The sequence below is a fragment of the Saccostrea cucullata genome, unplaced genomic scaffold (genome assembly GCF_032062105.1).
Source record: "Saccostrea cucullata isolate Sc308-1 unplaced genomic scaffold, CSIRO_AGI_Scuc_v1 ctg39, whole genome shotgun sequence".
NCBI lineage: Eukaryota > Metazoa > Mollusca > Bivalvia > Ostreida > Ostreidae > Saccostrea > Saccostrea cuccullata.
The window spans coordinates 673,167-687,757 of record NW_026937104.1 but is presented as its reverse complement, the minus strand read 5'-3'; positions in this window follow the sequence as shown (position 1 = coordinate 687,757).

Below are 14,591 nucleotides of genomic sequence, written 5' to 3'. Positions count from 1 at the left end.
CGCTATTCTACGAAACGCGGGAAAACTCTATCATATTATCGCAAAATTGCGTTGAAAAGTTCAATATAAATAGGGACCTGACCTATCCGGCCGGGCTTGTTTTTTTTTTTCTTTACAGAAAGCTTGTCGATTTCCGTTCCGATTTGTGACATTAGGCTGAATACATATATGTTACAATTTGTTTTTCATAAATCTTTATTTCACTTTCATTATTATTCTGAACTTTTTATCTCCAAACGTAATACATGTACTAGAAACTGATATTTTTCTTTACTACTCATTGTACTTTGTGGTAATGTCTACTGTTTATATGAAATGCTATTCTTTTGTCTAGTCTATTTATTTTACAACACATTTCCGTGGATATAATAAAAACATGCCATTAATGTGAGCAAATTACATAGGCCTAAATGAAATCCAAGGGAGTACAATACTGATAGTGATAGATGTAGCCCTACTTTTTCAAAATTAGAACATTGACTTACAGCAAAAGTACATACATGTATAGCTTATTCTAAATATATTAAGCTCAAATAATTCAAGCAATACGTAACACACTACATGTAACCCAGACAAGCACCAGTAGCACAAATGGAATAAAAGCAATGAATGTGATTAAATTCTAAGGAATACATACAATTGAAATTCATCGCCGCTCAATGCTGCCGAGAATACTTGTATCGAGTAACACAGAGTGAGTTGTTCTTGTCCTCGGAGAAAGTGAGCTTATTCTTAGGTTTGTTCCATCTGACTGACAACTGTACATTGGATTGTTACGAATTGATCTTTTTTTAGTGTTTCTTATATCAAGATAATGGGCATGCATAAGGGATAGCATCGTCTCAAACCACGGCCAAAATGTACGATCCCCCATTCTGGAGAGAGCTATATGCGGACTCCGGACCTTGGCTTGAGACGATGAAGGGATATTCTAGATGATTGAAGGAAAATATACAAGCCTGTAAAAATAATTTAAAATTATCTTTAAAAAGGCGAAAATTTAAAGCTATAAAGAGTGGAACTAGGAGGATTCGAACTCCCGACTTTAAAAAGAAAGTTCCCAAGGTATAAAAGTCAGCGCATATATATCAACTGAGCTATACTGACTATTAGATTGTACATGTATGGTCTAAATTTGAAGAAGTCTTAAATTATTTCTTACATCCAAACCTTTCAAAATATTATAATTTTATTAAGGGAAAGTCTGCCCTGAAGGACTCCTAGACCAAAATTCATGCACAAATCTACGCTTTAACGGACAAAATGGTGTTCGGCCAACTATGGGGGCTTATTGTAAAATAAAACTACAAATTTGAAAATTTTAGATATACATATGGTAAAAAACAACAAATAAAGATTGATTTTGAAATGTCACTTTTCCCGGAAAACTGTTCTCTCCTATAGGTCAAATCTTTTGTCACAGTGAATACACCCTTTACTGACGAAAGAGAATTTATTATGGACTACAGAAAAACCAAACAAAATTTTACAAACAGAAAATTCAATGTTCTAGTAGTTGCTACAGAATTTATTTCACAGTTAAGACAGGTTTTTACGGAAGCCAGTTGAGGCCAGTTCAGAGAAAGAAATATTTTTCATTGCGTTTAAACTCAATAATTATTGCGTTTAATCGCAAAAATCATTGCGTTTAAACGCATTAAAAATATTTCTTTCTCTGAACTGGCCTCAATGGGCTTTCGTAGGTTTTTCATAAATGCAAAAAAAAATCTATATACTGGTATATTCACTAAACTTATGAATATTTTTCATTGAAAATGCTGCTACATTTTAAAATTCATTGTTTAAAATTATAGTGCTAGTACAACGCAGTTAATTTAGGTGATTATTAGGGGAATTAGTAAAAAGCATCGTTTATTATTTGCTTTTGCTTTGAATGGACACAGTTATATCTGAAATTCGATCGTCATTGATATTCTAATATTTCCATTTTTCTCTGTAATATCTGTTTGAAAGTTGGGGGAGATTATTTCTTGATAATTCTGCCGGAATGTAAATTAGGCAGGTCGATAGGTCAGCAGCTAAGGAGGCCTAATACGCATGCAAATCTCGTGCGCATCTGTCTCTGTGTCTGACCCTAAGGAGGCAAAATATGCATGTAAATCTCGTGCGGCTACCTTTGTGTATGACGTCAGTGTGCGAGTGAATATGGAAATTGGCATGGAAGTCCTTGTGTAATTTAAATCTATTAGTCTACATTTTAAATGTCTAAGTCTTCAATTTTATTTCACAATGAAATGGAAATATAAGAATCACTGTCTAGTTTGGAATATGCCAGAGACATCAACAATAAGTGGGAAACATGGGTTTATTTTAGCATAACGGGCGAAGCCCGTTATGCTAAATTATCCCATGTTTCCCACTATTGTTGATGCCCTGGCATACTCTCCAAACTAGACAGTGATTCCATTAAAAAAAGTTTCTAAAACGATATACTAGTATACACTGTTTCAAAGATCTTAGGTAGAAGCTGAAAATATTATATTTAGTACGTATGGATAAAAACAATCTAGCTTTTATAAAATAACCTAATTATTTTAATCCGTTATTGAACTTTCGACATGTTTTTTTATTATTACTATTATTATTTTAATTTTCTTTTTTAAAAAATCTGTGTATTCATTTGTGTTGTTGCGTAAAGGGCGCTATGCCACTGCTTAAAATGTATTTTAGACTTTGATCAAGTCACTGTCTTTCCTCCAACAAAACTTGTACACAAAATCTGAAATGGGAAGCCCTGTCCATCAAATGCTCGTTTTAAACAGTCGTAATTTTATGCAATAAGACAGTTGACAGAGTGCGTTCAAGATCGTAGCCGCTACTTAGCCTCTACGTAAAGCTACTATCTTGTATGCAAACACTGGCGGATTTAGAAGGGGGCTTTTGAGTCTAGATATACATAAGATTTAATAAATCTTTTTTTGTGTGTGGCTTTGGGCACCGACCCCAAACTTGTTGCCCCCCTTTCAAGATTCCTGGATCCGCCACTTGCAAAGCTAGCCTACTCGCTACGCAGGGAGAGGTACATGTAGCATAATTTTTTTATCCTAATTAAATACCAAATCCAAGACATCCTACTTAATTACAACTTTGAAAACATGTGATTTTAAAAAGGAGGGGGAGGGGGTTTCACTTCGCAAATTAAATGTAAATTTACATTGATATTTACACTTGTACGACCTACCATCGAATATGTCCCCGGCCAAGAAGGAGGGCATCAAGAAGATCGAGGCGGTACGTACAGCGTAGGACAGACAGATTCGCAATTGGAGATTACCAAAAAAGAAGCAGCGTAACATTCATACTTCAGCAGCTCCAATGGCAGTCACTACAGATCCGTCGGGAAAGAGTCCCAGACAACATGCTATACAGGATAGTCTACCATCTTTTGGACATCCCGGCGGAGAGCTACCTACATCCATCACTGAGAACCAGAGGCCACGATTCCTGCTACCACACACCAGAACAGAAGTGTACAAGACCTCCTTCTCCTCCTAAGCCATCCGGCTGTGGAACTCATTACCAGGAAGAACAGTAGATGCCAAGAACCCAAACAGCTTTAAGACCCAGCTTTCCAGTGCCAATCTCTAGTAGAATCACAACTGCGCTTTTAATATCTTTTATTTTTTTAATTTTAACGAGCACTGTATATAGACACTCACCCCTAATGCAGAATGGGATAATACTTAAATGGTTTGTATTGAATGGGAAGAAGAAGATATCTGCTTTGATCTATAGGCCAATATTTCAGACATTAGAAAAGGCTTATGAATATCCGTTCCGATCGATTGCTACTTGCGTGTAGATTTTTTTTTCTCTCTTTTCGTGTATCGCTTTAGTACTAGTCAACAATGCACATTTTCCCGAGGAATGAACTGCATCGATCTTTTCTGCAGTATCTCTGCCACATATGTCGTAAGTACCACTGTCTGAGGCAAATCCCTCACTAAAATTTTAAGAGTTTTCTGAAAAGTGCACTTAAATTAATTATGTGTTTCGATCTTTACACAAAATTAAGATCTTAGACTTTTGTTTCCTTTTCTGTAAATCGACATATCACCAGGTGCTTCATTATCTTGTTGAAAGCATGTAAAAAAATATAATTCAAAATGTAAAAAAAAAAAAAAAAGTCTTTCATTGCCTGAAAATACAGGTTTCATCCCCCCTGAGAATTATCCTGGTTGCCTCCAGATCCCTTGCCTCACTAAAAATTTAAGCCTAGTTACGGCCTTGCCACAATAGTACTATTACAAAAAGATGTTCTTGAGAGCAAACGCAGCAATTTCGTTCGACATGAATCGACATGAATACACAGGGTACAAGTTTTGGGGACTTACACACAAGATAAGGTATATGTGTAAACTGAGGACCTAATACACAGGGTACAAGTTTGGGGACTTCTTACACACAAGATAAGGTATATATGTAAACTGAGGACCTAATACACAGGGTACAAGTTTTGGGACATACACATATATGTAAACTGAGGACCTAATACACAGGGTACAAGTTAGGGGACTTACACACAAGATAAGGTATATATGTAAACTGAGGACCTAATACACAGGGTACAAGTTTGGGGACTTACACACAAGATAAGGTATATATGTAAACTGAGGACCTAATACACAGGGTACAAGTTTGGGGACTTACACACAAGATAAGTATATATGTAAACTGAGGACCTAATACACAGGGTACAAGTTTGGGGACTTACACACAAGATAAGGTATATATGTAAACTGAGGACCTAATACACAGGGTACAAGTTTGGGGACTTCTTACACACAAGATAAGTATATATGTAAACTGAGGACCTAATACACAGGGTACAAGTTTGGGGACTTCTTACACACAAGATAAGTATATATGTAAACTGAGGACCTAATACACAGGGAATAAGTTTGGGGACTTTTTACACACAAGATAAGTATATATGTAAACTGAGGACCTAATACACAGGGAACTAAGTTTGGGGACTTCTTACACACAAGATAAGTATATATGTAAACTGAGGACCTAATACACAGGGTACAAGTTTGGGGACTTACACACAAGATAAGGTATATATGTAAACTGAGGACCTAATACACAGGGAACTAAGTTTGGGGACTTCTTACACACAAGATAAGTATATATGTAAACTGAGGACCTAATACACAGGGAACAAGTTTGGGGACTTACACACAAGATAAGGTATATATGTAAACTGAGGACCTAATACACAGGGAACAAGTTTGGGGACTTACACACAAGATAAGGTATATATGTAAACTGAGGACCTAATACACAGGGAACTAAGTTTGGGGACTTCTTACACACAAGATAAGTATATATGTAAACTGAGGACCTAATACACAGGGAACAGTTTGGGGACTTACACACAAGATAAGGTATATATGTAAACTGAGGACCTAATACACAGGGTACAAGTTTGGGGACTTACACACAAGATAAGGTATATATGTAAACTGAGGACCTAATACACAGGGTACAAGTTTGGGGACTTACACACAAGATAAGGTATATATGTAAACTGAGGACCTAATACACAGGGAACTAAGTTTGGGGATTTCTTACACACAAAATAAGGTATATATGTAAACTGAGGACCTAATACACAGGGTACAAGTTTGGGGACTTACACACAAGATAAGGTATATATGTAAACTGAGGACCTAATACACAGGGTACAAGTTTTGGGGACTTACACACAAGATAAGGTATATATGTAAACTGAGGACCTAATACACAGGGTACAAGTTTGGGGACTTACACACAAGATAAGGTATATATGTAAACTGAGGACCTAATACACAGGGTACAAGTTTGGGGACTTCTTACACACAAGATAAGGTATATATGTAAACTGAGGACCTAATACACAGGGTACAAGTTTGGGGACTTAAAATGTATTTTCTATACATAGAATCTCTGTGTATAGAACTTGTAAGCTTTATGATAAACGAAATGACTAACTTTTCAATCGTCAACTTCCCTTACTTATGCAGCAATATACATGTACCTTAAATGTCACCTGCACCAGATTTTGTATCTCTAACATTATCTACATATGAATAATTTCTAAAACAAGGTAATTTATCAATCGACGAAAAAGTTGGTGAAACAAGAATTTCAGCAGTCTCGTTAAAAGTCGTCATTTCATAAGTTCTGTGGTGATACAATGACCGTGTCACAAAATACAATTTATCATTAATTAACTCAAATGCTGACTGACTGTTGATGCAAAATTCAAGAAAGTTCATTTAGACATTTCAATTTTAAGGACGGCCATTTGATTGTGATGGAGGTGGGGGTGATTTTCGAAAGAAATCTGTCCTCGAAAATGTCGGAAAAAAATTCGTCCCAGACCAGTGCTTTTACACCCCCTTACCCCCTTCCCCACTCCACGAATTAGAGGTTTTAGACTGTTGTTTTCCTTTTTATCTATTTTTTTTTTATTTGGTTAAATAGATTTTTTTCCAGTGAAGAAGAAAATAAGTAATCTGTCCTCGATCTTGTTGGAAATAAATAAACTGTCCTGCACCGACATGAAAATAAATAATCCGACTCGAAAAAATGTGCCAGGCACCCTCTTAGAAACAAATGATCGTCCCCTTAGTCATTTCAATTCAGATCAGAATAATTAACCGATCTGAAATAAAACAAAATTAATATTAAAAAAATGTTTAAATTGATTCTTTATTTTGTAAGACATCGCCACTAAATAAATAAAAAATATGTCTTATTTGTTTTAACAATTCAATTCTGCAATACATGCATTTTTAGATATTACCCATTATCCTTTTGGCATCTCTTCCTCTCTCTCTTTCTCTTTCAAGAGATATTACATTTAACACATACTTCTATTTTATGGCGAAAATGTATACCAGTCATTCAGAAATTCGAACCCATTCTCAGGTAACAGAATGAATGAGTAAAACCGCCTTACCACTTGACCAGTTCTGACACCATTGTCACAATCGTATTTTTATGCACACATGTTGCATTTTGCACGGATAATGATTTTTATTTAATTCTTGTGATTTTCGAAAATATGCCTCTTTGAAACAAAAATCGAAAAGGTTAGTTTTGAAGAAAATGTATGTTACAAGGAGGCGATTTTTTGGAGCAATGAGGATTCCCTATTTAAAACACAGACAACTTGACTTGGTATACCTTTAAAAATTTATTCCTATATAAATCTATACGAAAAAAGTCAAACATTTTTAATGTTTTACTGAGCAGACGTAAAAACATCGATGATGGACCGCTGAGTGAGATGTTGGACCGCTCGGGGAGATGTTGGAATGCTTACGTCACAGAATGCGCAGGGCTTACTCTTATTTTCATTCGTTGGTGTTAAACAGTTAAGGACCTGATGTTACATCACGGAATACAGTACAAAATATATGTATGTTAAAAAATAAAATGAAATGATTAACAAAATATTTATTGACAGAGTTCTCAGGCAAAATGCGTTGCGTCGGACCCTCGAACCAAACTGTCTGCCTTCGGCCTAATGGCCTTGGACAGACAGTTTGGTTCTTGGGTCCGACAAAACGCATGTTGCCCCCGAACCCAGTCAATAAATGTATATTATTCACTTTGTGACTAATTTACACTTCATTTAATGGAAAATTGGAAGTAGATATGTAGTTTCCAAATATTACCCTATATTGTGCTGTTACAGTGTATACCGTCACCTGTATCTAAAACAAATAAACTTCGTTTTCTTTTGCTATTTATTTTTTCTTTTAACTGCAACAAGTTTAGGGGAAATAAGTCAGTATCCTCCAGCATTCTTAATCTTCCAGCAGCATCTTCATTTGTAAAATATGAGATACCAGTTTTCTTGCCTTTTAAATATATTTCAAAAGAAACCATATGCCTGATTAATACAATGAGGTCACATACTATTGACTCTTATCATTATTTTACTTTCAGTGTTCTTTATGCCCATGCCATAAGAGCATTTCAAAAAGTTTACCTGCAATATTTTGTTATTAATTAATACTTTAATCTAAAACAATATAAAAAGTTTCACATTTTACAGTTCGCAGTTTTCTTTTTCAATCCTTTCAAATGAACAATTATTTTTGCATTAACATCTTTTAACTGCAACAAGTTATAAACATGACATCTCTCTCTCTCTCTCTCTCTCTCTCAAACACATGAAATATGTCACTATATTATAAAACACAGTTTGATTTTAAGCAGCATTCTTAATCTTCCTCAAAATCTTCATTTGTAAATCAATATGAGATACCAGTGCAGAAGTTTTTTCAATCCCATATTGTGAATGCAAGATAAATATGTTGACATCATTTTCATTACGTTGGAAAAATATGACATCAAGAAAATTGCAATCAAATAAATATGTATAAAAAAATCTTCCTTCCCATAAATATATTTAAAAGAAACCATATGCCTGATTAATACAATGAGGTCACATACTATTGACTGTGATCATTATTTTACTTTCAATGTTCTTTACATGCCCATGCCATAAGAGCATTTCAAAAATATGTTTGCACCTGATGACACGTTTTCTTATATTAATTGCCTGATAACATCCTTTATGCCCATGCCATCTTATTTCAAAAAGTAGGTTTTCTTATTAATTAATAACACCTTTAATCTTAAATATTTCACATTTTACAGTTCGCAGCCGTCCGATAAGTTCCCCTTCATGTTCGAATCCATTTCAAATGAACAGTTTGGAGGCAAAGGCCGCATCCAACTGGTTACCGTTTATTGTTGGTTCACGTAAATCATTACCAGCGATAAGACTTGTTAATAAATTCGTTAGCTGCATTAACATGGGATAGATTTGTAAAATGCAACGTTCAATACAGAATTATTCAGAATATTGAATTTCAAATTAATAAAAATAAATACATAAACATGACATCTCTCTCTCTCTCTCTCTCTCTCTCTCTCTCTCTCTCTCTCTCTCTCTCAAACACATGCATTCCACGTGACTGTCCTAACCCAAACAAAGGGGAAGGGTTGGGTAGAGCACATATGTAAGTTTCTTCAATTTTACAACTTGCCATTACTACCAAAACAGCAAAAAATAAATTAAAAAAAGGAAAAAATCCTCATTTGTATCGGTTCAAGCATATACTAATCTTGATGAACAATATTTTCTGATTATATGATATGAATGAAAACATTTTGAAAAAGTCAAAGTTCTCTTAAACAAGTTCCGTGTTCAAGCAAACGAATTTTATTTTGATTTTAATTTCATTGATTTTATTAATAAAGACATCAAAGGGCATTCAAATCCTCCCTCGTTTAGCACGGATAAATTGTTTAGTCGTAAACTACAGATATTTGTGTATCTGCGCATTTTTCAAAAAAATATAATTCAGCGTAATGTTTATCCAAAAGTGGTACTCATATCTGTAATTTATTGTATTCAGTATTTTAATAAACAAGGTTGTAGAAAATATTTATAATAATATTACGATTTATAAAAGTAATGGCGGATTAAAGGGGGTGTGGAGGTCGTATCCCCCCCCCAAAAAAAAAAATTCAAAGTATCAAAGTGACATATGACTAATATTAATAGTGCAATGCGTTGGTTTTTTATAATTTATGGTTAATTAATAAATGGTAATTTTATGACTGTTTTTGTGAAATCTTGTGGATGTACAAATGCTATTTTCAAATCTGGTCTTGTTTGTTCGTTTTTTTTTCTAAGTGAAATATCATAGTGTACATAAGTAACCCATTCCCCTTTTTTGTGCCTGGTTTTACACAAAAAGCCAGGAGCTTCCGCGGACTTCGTTCCTTAGACCCACTGCCTGAACTAAGTTATCCACCCCACCCCCTTATCACAAATATTGTTTTCGCCTATAAAAAGCATGCGGTAAGTCCTTGAACGATACGGTCAGTGTAATAATCTGAGTAGTGCACGTCGTAATTGAAGATCAAGCCAGTGAAAAAAGGCATGGTTCTACTTCTCAACATCACCCCATGTTTTGTTGAAAATCTATTATTCATTTTTTATCCATTCCTTTGGGACGTGAGAGGTAGGTTCACGGCAGATTTTTTTCAAAATACTCAGTAATAGCCTTGCTTAGAACTTTGCTGTAACAGAGGTGGAACAATAAACCTTTCAAGGATCATTTTACAGTAAAAGTTAGATGTATGTTTTAAAAAAAAACCGAGGGACCAGTTTCCCTCCCCCTATATACTGTATGCTAGGATATATCAAATGTTTGGAACAAACAGTGTGTCAATATGAACTCTAAATAAAGAATAATCTCCATCATAAAGCAAATATAACATAAATAAAATCTTGTCCAGCGATTTAAATAGATTCTTTAAGCAAAAACATTGGATCTGAAAATTACATTTAGTTACTTATCTCTCATTTATAAAATAACTTTTAAAATATCATAAATATAGCTGTCGTTTACCAGTACAAGGCAGAAGCACAGGAATTTGTGGACAGGACAACCCCCCCCCCCGATATTAAACCCCGGAGCTTATTAGACATGTACATGGACGTGTATAATATGAATAAATTTCCAAAACCCCAAAATTATCGCTACACAAAAAAAATACTCCAGTATACATCTCTCTTATAATATATAGGGTTTTTTTTTTGGTGGAGCGATTATTTTGGGGTTTTGACGATTTATTCATATTGTTCACGTAGTAATGATTAATATTTATTTTCTCGACTATAGTTTTACATCAGTCCAACCGGAATTCGCGTTTGAGTGGAGAGCAAAAGTGGCGAGCTAGGATATATCGCTCGAGGTTCCTGGAGAAACTCTTGAGAATCAGTATTTATACTTTATTTTGGCACCAAAAATGAAAGTAGTTTTAACTTAAAATTATCCGTGTTTGACACTGAAAACTATTCATGATTGCTTGATAAATAAATTTGATTAAAAAAAAAAAAAAAGAAATATTCTGATCATTCTTTGAAATTTCGACAGTGAAACTTAAAAATCGTACGTTTTAAACAAAATTAAAGAGAATGTAAAAATGTTTTCCATTATGTACCAAATCATCGAACCTGTTCGATGACGTATTCATTTTGAATATGGATTTAACTTTAAAATAACCAAAAGATTTTGATAATTATTTCTCGTATATTAATTAACCTATTCACTTCATCAAAAATATAAGCAATATTCTTTTTTTGTAATATGCACACTAGGCGGTACAAGATCGTTCTAGTATTAAAGCAATAACCTACTGCTATCCTCCATCAAAGTTTTATAATATTCTGAATTAAAATCGCCTGCTCAAATTTGCACATTTTTAGATAGATTATACAGAAAAGTAATTAATTATTAAAGACGATGAAGACAAATATAACTTCTTAAAATCATTTATTTTTGATTTGGCGATTGTGGCCACGACCTACATAATACAATAAATATTTTATTAATATAACATAACTCTTTAATTATAAACCTTATCCTTATAAACCTTATATCCTTATCCTTATAAACTTTATATTGTTATCCTTATAAACATTGTATCCTTATCCATTTTAGATAGATTATACAGAAAAGCAATTTATTATGTTTTGCAATCTGGAGCAAAATTTAAAATTAGAATATTATAGCCCAAAATCTCACGATAAATATTGTGAGTTTAAGTGAAAAACAAAAAATACTTAGAGCATTTCAGACCTTTTTTGTGTTTGTGATTTTAGTGACACATGGACAAAAAGGACAATTATTCCCGATGATGTCTTTTAAAATAATACACAAAGTATTACAAGTCCTCTCTCAAAGTATCGTGCTGAAATAGTAAAACTGTATACAAATACATGTATGTAGCTTTTAAAATTTATCGTTAACGTTGCTATAATTATATTAAATAAATATAAAAATGAAAAAAAAATATTAAATTATAGACCCTTAATCTTTAACCTGTATGACGCCGACGATATACAAGCTCTCATCGTAAAGGTGAGCTAAAATTTCCCTTTTTTTTTTTTACTTTGCTAAGCCATTATGAGAACCACAATCTGACTGGTTGGAAGCAATTTTAGTGTGTGTTCGTTTGGGGGGATGGGGGCTGCACAAATATTTTCACGGAGGGGGCAATACCAAGCAAATATTCCTTGACAAGCAGAAAGGGAAGGGGGCATCTATGTTGAAAAAATTAAAGGGGAATTCAGCCCGGGAAATAATTTTTTTAAAATTCAACTTACCCGATAAAACTTGATCAAAAAAAAAAAAAAAACAGAAGAAAAGAAAATTGTCCAAATATATAATCCTATTCCAAAAGTGTGTGGTGGAGGGGGGCTTTCAATAAACAATTTATATAGTTAAAAAAATGTCTGGAAAAAAAGGGGGTGGCCAACCCCCCAACCCCCACCCCTATGATATGTGCCTGTTTATTATTGAGTGTGCCTGTTTATTATTGAGCGTCGGAAATAAAGTTACTGTAGCTGTAACCGATACTGCTCTGTATCAGCCTTTAAAATACAAGAGCTCTTGAACTTATTTGATAAGAAATACATGTATGCATGTTATAAAAGGACACTTTTATTAACTAATATCGCATTACATTATGTTTTCATTATTTAAAAGGATTATATTCATTATGGTATAATTTAAGCTAGGACTTACACAAGACAAAGGTGTCTCGCCCGCATGGCGCAGTGGTTAGAGCGTCTGCTCTAGATTTGCAATTAATTGGGGTTAATTGATCCTTACGTCACAGGTTCGAATACAACTGTGGGACGTGGATACCTATCCTTCGGATGAGACCGTATAAACCGAGTTCCCTTGTTGCAGCAGGTGTTTGCACGGAAAAGATCCCTCACTTCTCCATGTCCGTACGTGCCAAATATAGGACAAAATTTGCAGGGACATTAAACAACATGTACCAACAAACAAGAAAAGGGTTTTTTGAAGACCTTGTACATACGGTTATAATTTTTGGACTTGCACAGTTTGAAAATTAAGAAACTGAGGACCTTACACACATGGTAAAACTTTAGGGACAAGATCAAGATACATATATATATATAGAAATTAGGGACTTACTTAAGATCAAGATATAAAAAGAAATTGAGGATCTCATACACACGATAAAAGTTTTAGGGACTTATACATGATAAGGCTAATAAAAGAAACTGAAGACTTTATACATATATTTATAGAAACTGAGACCTTATACACATACCTAATGTTTGGGGACTTGCATAGGATAAGAACATTTATAGAAACTGAGGACCTTTTAAACATGTTAAAAGTTTGGGGACTTACACATGATACAGGTATTTATAGAAACTGATGACCTTATACACATGTTAAAAGTTTGGGGACTTACACATGATACAGGTATTTATAGAAACTGAGGACCTTATACACATGTTAAAAGTTTGGGGACTTACACATGATACAGGTATTTATAGACTGAGGACCTTATACACATGTTAAAAGTTTGGGGACTTACACATATTTATACAGGTATTTATAGAGACTGAGGACCTTATACACATGTTAAAAGTTTGGAGACTTACACATGATACAGGTATTTATAGAAACTGGGACCTTATACACATGTTAAAAGTTTGGGGACTTACACATGATACAGGTATTTATAGAAACTGGGGACCTTATACACATGTTAAAAGTTTGGGGACTTACACATGATACAGGTATTTATAGAAACTGAGGACCTTATACACATGTTAAAAGTTTGGGGACTTACACATGATACAGGTATTTATAGAGACTGATGACCTCATACACGTTAAAAGTTTGGGGACTTACACATGATACAGGTATTTATAGAGACTGAGGACCTATACACATGTTAAAAGTTTGGGGACTTACACATGATACAGGTATTTATAGAGACTGAGGACCTTATACACATGTTAAAAGTTTGGGGACTTACACACGATACAGGTATTTATAGAGACTGAGGACCTTATACACATGTTAAAAGTTTGGGGACTTACACACGATACAGGTATTTATAGAAACTGAGGACCTTATACACATGTTAAAAGTTTGGGGACTTACACATGATACAGGTATTTATAGAGACTGAGGACCTAAAAGTTTGGGGACTTACACATGATACAGGTATTTATAGACACTGGGGACCTTATACACATGTTAAAAGTTTGGGGACTTACACATGATACAGGTATTTATAGAAACTGAGGACCTTATACACATGTTAAAAGTTTGGGGACTTACACATGATACAGGTATTTATAGAGACTGAGGACCTTATACACATGTTAAAAGTTTGGGGACTTACACATGATACAGGTATTTATAGAAACTGAGGACCTTATACACATGTTAAAAGTTTGGGGACTTACACATGATACAGGTATTTATAGAAACTGAGGACCTTATACACATGTTAAAAGTTTGGGGAAGTTTGGGGACTTACACATACACATGTTAAAAGTTTGGATACAGGTATTTATAGAAACTGTTAAAAGTTTGGGGACCACATTATATACACATGTTAAAAGTTTGGGGACTTACACATGATACAGGTATTTATAGAGACTGAGGACCTTATACACATGTTAAAAGTTTGGGGACTTACACATGATACAG